Source organism: Mus pahari, chromosome 19 (genome assembly GCF_900095145.1).
Source record: "Mus pahari chromosome 19, PAHARI_EIJ_v1.1, whole genome shotgun sequence".
Taxonomy (NCBI): Eukaryota; Metazoa; Chordata; class Mammalia; order Rodentia; family Muridae; genus Mus; species Mus pahari.
Window position 1 is genome coordinate 50,671,012 of NC_034608.1, and position 6,918 is coordinate 50,677,929.

At 46.7% G+C, this 6,918-nt stretch overlaps 1 pseudogene; it reads left to right on the forward strand.

The window, feature by feature from the left end:
• LOC115062585 overlaps window positions 1–2,536 on the forward strand; it is a 5,269-nt pseudogene extending 2,733 nt beyond the window's left edge.
• The last annotated feature ends 4,382 nt before the right edge of the window (window positions 2,537–6,918 follow it).

A 6,918-nucleotide genomic window follows, 5' to 3' on the forward strand; every position in this document is an offset into this window, starting at 1 on the left:
GGAGAGGGTGGGGGCTAAGAGGAATTTGGCGCCGTTCCACGGGATTGGCCCATTGAAACACCAACACATTTGCTCAATGGGACCTGCAAGTCAGCAGGACACCTGGTTAACATGTGACTCCAAACTATCAGCCGCCCCAGGAATGTTTTAACAATGGCCTGCCTGGGCGTCCCCAGGCCTGTTCTACTGTGTCCTCTGCCTCATGCTTCTGACATTACAAACAACTCTCTGGACATAGGTTACATGAATCACAGGCCTTAATTTTCATTTCCCTTCACAGTCAGCTGGAGTTCCCAGCTGATCTTTTACTCCAAGGATGAAGCTTCCCCACCCCCAACCCCACCCCACCCCACCCCATCCCACCCACCCCCACATCTGTACTTCCTGCTTTCTGTTCCCACTGTAGCCTGGGATAGCAACATTGCCCCTCCCTGATCTTTGGGGAGGGGAGAGGGGGAAATGACAAGGATGGTAACCATGGCAACAACACTGCCTGACTCAAGATAGTCTTGTAAGAAAAGTATGAGAGCCAGGTTTGGCTCTAAACAGTGGAGGCTGCTGAGGGGTGAGCCCGCCTCCAGAGACAGCTTGTTAGTGATCTTAAACCATCCAGTGACAATTTGCCCTTATAATGTGTTTTATGGTTCCACAGAGATGAGGGCCCAGAGGCCAGTATCCGGACTGTAACGGATATCTGCCATTTTCTTCCCCCCACCCAGGCCCATCATCCTAGACCCAGCTGACCCCACCAACAACCTGGGATGAAGAAACTGATGGGATGTGGTGGCTGCGGAAGCGGCTTTCTGCCTGCTGCGGGTCTGTTGCAGGACTGTAGAGCCCAGTGGGCACTGGAATGTACAGGTACCATACATACTATCTCCTAGTGAGAACTCACACTAACACTCATTTAGATCACGCTCTTCCCACAGGACCCAGGGGTCCCAGCACAGGCTGCTATGTCCTTATTCTGAGGGAAACTGGAAGAGGTCGAGAATTGTGAAGTCTGTTGCAATTTGTAAGAGTCCTTTTATTTATCCAAGTCTTGACTCAGATCGAAAATTCCCTACAGTGTAGGTTCACAGTACCCCCAGTTTGAGTGTTTTAGCACTTATATACAGAGCAGTTAGAAATTTTTTGAATGCTTAGTGTTAGCACCAGGATACTGCAAGCCCCGCCTAGCCATATAACCCTTGACCTGTGTTGCCAGGACCATGACCTTCTATCCCACAATCCACTTGGCTCAGTTCCCGCCCTCACTGGTGTGTCGTCATTTTCTGTATAAGAGAGGAAGCCAACACCCCCTCTCCCTCTCTCTCCTCTTCCCTACCCTTCTACCTGCTTCGCTGCCCCCCCCCATCCCTGCATAATAAACCTCTCCCACGTGGATCACCTTGGCCTGGTCTGCTGCTTGGTTTATCTGCCCAAAATATAAAACTTAGGGTAAAGGGGAAGAGTATCATTTAGAATCCTTTTGTTGGACTGGAGAGATGGCTCAGCGGTTAAGAGCACTGACTGCTCTTCCAGAGGTCCTGATTTCAAATCCCAGCAACACAACCATCTGTAATGGGATCTGGTGCACCTGAAGACAGCTATATTATATATCTATACAATGTATTATAATTGTATATCTATATAATATATTAGACAGCTATATTATATATCTGTACTCAGATACAGTATACATAGATATAATAAATAAATCTTTAGGCTGGAGCGAGCAGGGCTGACCAGAGCGAGCAGCCTTCATTCTCAGCAACCACATGATGGCTCACAATCATCAGTACAGCCACAGTGTACTCATATACATGAAATAAATAAAATATTCGAGGAAGATGGCGTGAGTTAGTGGTACCCTGAGCCTAGGGTAGCTGAGCAGCTCACCTGTTGTCTCATGCCATTGTTCATTCCGTCTCCCAGGTTGTCTTGGTAGATGATAAACAATAGACAGTTCTTACCATACACTTGCCCTTTCTCTCCTCTCCCTTGCAGCAAGCCAGGGACATTCAAGTGACAGTGAAACAAACGGGAGCAGAGGATTGGACGCTCTGGACAAACCCCTATAGCCCTCATTAGAAAGATGAAGGCAGAGATCAGGAAGGAAAAGAACTTCGAAGGGGACCTGCGCATCTCCTTCCAGGAGGCCGGAGGGGAGAGACAGCTGCTCAGCAGCCACGAGACACTAGGGGATTATGGGATATTCTCTAAGGTGAACATCCGGGTGCTGGAGACCTTTCCTCCCGAGATCCTGGTCTTTGTGAAGTATCCCGGTGGCCAGAGCAAGCCTTTTGCCATCCACCCTGATGATACCATCCTTGACCTGGGCTTCCAGTTCAGAGGGATAAGGGTCTATGCTCATCACGGTGGGAAGCTTGGCAGGAGGCGGGCATGGAGATTTGTGGAGCAAGCTGAGAACTCACAGTTGAAGACAGCACCGGCGTCATGTGGGGGAAGCCCAACTCGCGCAGTGCTGCGAGCACCCGAGGATGCAGCGGCCCCTGCAGCGATTCCCAGGCACCCTCCGTTACATGCTCCATGACTCTGTACCGGGTCTCCACGGTTTCTGCCGCCCGGAAGGCTGCGGGAGCATCCACGGAATCAAAAACCTACTTTTAACAAGGGCTCTCTGAGCTGGAGAGATGGCTCAGTGGTTAAAAGCACCGACTGCTCTTCCAGAGTTCCTGAGTTCAATTCCCAGCAACCACATGGTGGGCTCACAACCGTCTGTAATGGGATCTGATGCCCTCTACAAGGGTTCTCAAAGGTGTCAACCCCCCTTGTAGCTCACCGTCCACAGGTAGGGGAAAAAAAGATGGCAAACAGGACAAGGGGGTGTGAATCTGTTCCTTGGGGCAACTCCAATCTCTGTAAGGACACCAAACGCGAGTCAGTAAGGAGGGCAGAAACAGCCAAGCCTCCCCCGAACTGGAGCAACCAGGACCAGCCTGGTCACCAGGTTCTACTGTGCTTCTCTCAGCGAAGGGAAGATCAGCAAAGACTACGATGAGAGACCATAGCATTGCAAGGCTAGCTATGCAAGCCCACCATCACTGTCTGCACACCATCACTGGCCGTTGAGTCCTGTTTATATGCTCTCAAAAACATCACGTGTCCTCCCATGAGCCTTGCCTCAGCAAAACACCACGTGAGTCTATGTCACCTGACATACCCAGAAACTCCCACTTCACTCTACATGTCAGCCCAACAATACGAGAAGAATGAATAGGATTCAAGGATCTTGCTGACCCAAGAAAGCATTTAGATGCTCACCATTAAGTATGATGTTGGCTAGATGGTTTCTGTTAAAAATGTTAAGGCTGAGAAATGGAAAGATGGCTTGGCAATTAAGAGAGCTTTCTGCTCTTCCAAAGGACAGGAGTACTGCTCCCAGGGCCCCTTGCTGTGGATAACTCCAGCTCTAAGGGTTCCAATGTCCTTCCCTGGCTTCTTGGGCACCCATGTGTATGTGGCATACTTTTACACAAATACATACACCTAAATAAACGTAACAAAAGTGAATCTTTTGCGTTGCTTTAGTGTTAAGGCCATAGGGTTGGCTAAGATGGCTTAGCAGTTAAGAACACAAGCACACGGGCTACTCTTGCATAGGACCTGAGTCCTCAGTCCCCTGGAATGCCCGGTATGTCAAATGCAGGTAACTCTAGCTCCAGGAAATCTGACACACCTTCTGTCTTTCCTGAGCCCCTGCATGGTGTGCATAAACTCACTAGGACAAACGCCAGTACACAGAATTACGGTTTTAATCTCTAGAAAATGTTAAGGTTCTGAAAAAATTAAACCAGACCAAGAAAGTGTTCTAGGTTTGCTAAAGACATGTGATGGGCAAATTGTTGTGCATGGTTACAGACAGACTCTTTTTTTTTTTTTTTTGGTTTTTCGAGACAGGGTTCTCTGGGTAGTCCTGGCTGTCCTGGAACTCACTCTGTAGACCAGGCTGGCCTCGAACTCAGAAATCCGCCTGCCTCTGCCTCCCAAGTGCTGGGATTAAAGGCATGCGCCACCACGCCCGGCCAGACAGACTCTTAATAAGAAAATCAAGACAACTGGGGTTGGGTGGTGGTGGCACACACCCTTAATCACAGCACTCCAAGAGTCAGAGGAAGGTGGGTCCTCGAGTTCCGGGATAGCCAGGGTTACACAGAACCCTGGGGGGTGGGGGAGAAAGCAACCAAGCAGGGGAGGAGGAGGGAGGGGGAGGAGGAGGAGGAGGAAGAGAGAGAGAGAGAGAGAGAGAGAGAGAGAGAGAGAGAGAGAGCGCACAAGCGAGAGCGAGAGGAGAAAATGATTTAAACATATTGGGACAACCATAAACTGCAACTATGGAGTGTATTGTGAGTCTCCCAAACTGCCAGTTTGCAGGCTGTCCTGGAGTCACCCTGCCTCTGTCTAACTCAGTCCTCTCAATAATAGTCCTCTCAATGGGGGAAAAAAAAACTAACACAAGTAATAAATACAAAGATGTTCACTGATGTTCTTGTAAAGCAGATATGTCAAAATATTAACAATTAGTGAATCCGGGTAAAAGCAACGGAAATTAGCAGCACTGTGGAGACTTTCTCAGTTTTTGAAAACACCTTTCAAGACAGAAATTTCAAAACAGAGTAAATAGCGAATCAGGATTTGCAGAAACAGTCTGAAAAGATGCCACGGACTGCAGAGAAAAAAGAACAAAAGGAGGGGGGTTGACAGAGGAGAAAGACAAAGCCCCCAGACTTCTACAGCTGTTTTCCTGAATGAAGAGGCATCTTTGCCAGGAATATAAACATGTCTGCAAATATATGACTGCTCTAGAATGAAAGGTTGCTGAGTGCAGGGGAGTTCTGGGTGTGCAGGTTAAAGATCACACGCTTAGCCGGGCGTGGTGGCGCACGCCTTTAATCCCAGCAGGCAGAGACAGGCGGATTTCTGAGTTCGAGGCCAGCCTGGTAAAGATCACGCGCTTACCCAGGCACGTTGAACAAAGACACTGAGGCTTTATCACACTGAGGCTGTATCTGAACATTTAAAAAGATGTAAACACGGAATTAACTTCCAATAGCAGTGCTGAATTAAACATAATTTACAAACAGAATACAATAATAACTATTTTAAAAGGAGAAATAGGGGCTAGAGAGATGGCTCAGTTGTTAAGAGCAATGAATGACTGCTCTTCCAGAGGTCCTGAGTTCAATTCCCAGCAACCACATGGTGGCTCACAACCATCCATAACGAGATCTGACCTCCTCTTCTGAAGACAGCTACAGTGTACTTACATATAATAAATAAATAAATCATTTTTAAAAACGACAAATAATTTCAATAAAAGTAACAAATAAAACTTAGAACTAAAAAGCCGGGCGTGGTGGCGCACGTCTTTAATCCCAGCACTCGGGAGGCAGAGGCCGGCGGATTTCTGAGTTCGAGGCCAGCCTGGTCTACAAAGTGAGTTCCAGGACAGCCAGGGCTATACAGAGAAACCCTGTCTCGAAAAACCAAAAAAAAAAAAAAACAAAAAAAAACTTAGAACTAAAATTCCAGATGATATTAACAAATGTAACAAAAATTAGATTGATCTCTTTAAGGAAAGGACTGGGAAATTAACAGACACTATTTTCATTTGTGTCTATGTAGAGTAGTTTTAGTTAACAAAAATACTTACACATATTAGCCCTCTAAAGGAAGACAAGAGAAAATATAGCATATATATCAAGGAAGTATATTTCAGTTAACATAAACCTAGCTAATACACCAAGACTACATAGGTGGCTCTCCACAAACTGATACCAAGGTGGCATTGCTGAAGACAACACCCACACAGCTCACTGAACATGGAGAAGCCCAGCTGATGCCTCCACATCCTAGTGTCCTTGGTACAGGAAGGTACTAGGCACCCTACCAAAGTATACTTAGCAAATATGTTTCTTGACTCATCTCAAAAAATTACTTCTGTGTGTGTTGTATGTGTTTGTAGTGTGTGTGCGTGTGTGTGTGATGTGTGCATATGTATGTGTAGTGTATGCATGTGTGTATGCGTGTGTGTGTGTGTGTGTGTGTGTTGCACTTATGTGTGCATATGGAGGCCAAGGAAGGACATGGGTGTCCTCCTCTATCGTTTTCTGCCTTCTTTCCTTGAGATAATAAGGTCTCCTGCTGAACTTGGAGCTGGCTGGTAGCCAGCAGGCTGCAGTACTCCTCCTGTCTGCCCCCTTCATGCTGGGATCACAGATGCAAGGACCACATCTGGCTTTTTATGCAAGGGCTGGGGATTCAAACATCTGAAGCAGGCTTCCCTCCTACCCACTGGGCCATCTCTCCAGTCTACAAAAGACTTTTTAATTTACGGAGGATTTAGAAGGGTATTTTTATTCTGTTCTTTATCTTTCAGATTAATTTTGGCATGGTTAGAAAGTGTGACTTCTTCAATTCTGTTTTGGAAATTTTATCAGGGTTAATTTAACTGTGTTGATATTTTTTTTCTTCACATAATGTATTCTGATTATGGTTTCCCCTCCCTCCCTCTCTTCCTCCCAGTTCTTCTACACCTCTGTCCATCTGGACCCACTCCCTTTCTATCTCTCATTAGAGAACAAACAGGCTTCTAAGGGATAATTGTAATATAATAACACAACATAACCTAATACGATGAAACAAAAACTAACAATTCAGAATTGGACAAAACAAACAGAAGGAAAGAGCCCAAGAAAAGGCTCAAGAATCAAAGCCTTCATCTCAGAGTTCTAGCATCTTTGGAACAGAAAGGTACTATGCACACTGTCAAAGGAGAAACATAACCACCAGCCCAGCCATATGGCCCATAGCAGTGTCCTGTCTGCGAGATCCACTAGAGCTGAGGAGAACACAAAGTTGGTGGGGATAACTGTAGGACCCCCATTTTCGGGGACCCCCGAAGTCACGGGAGTC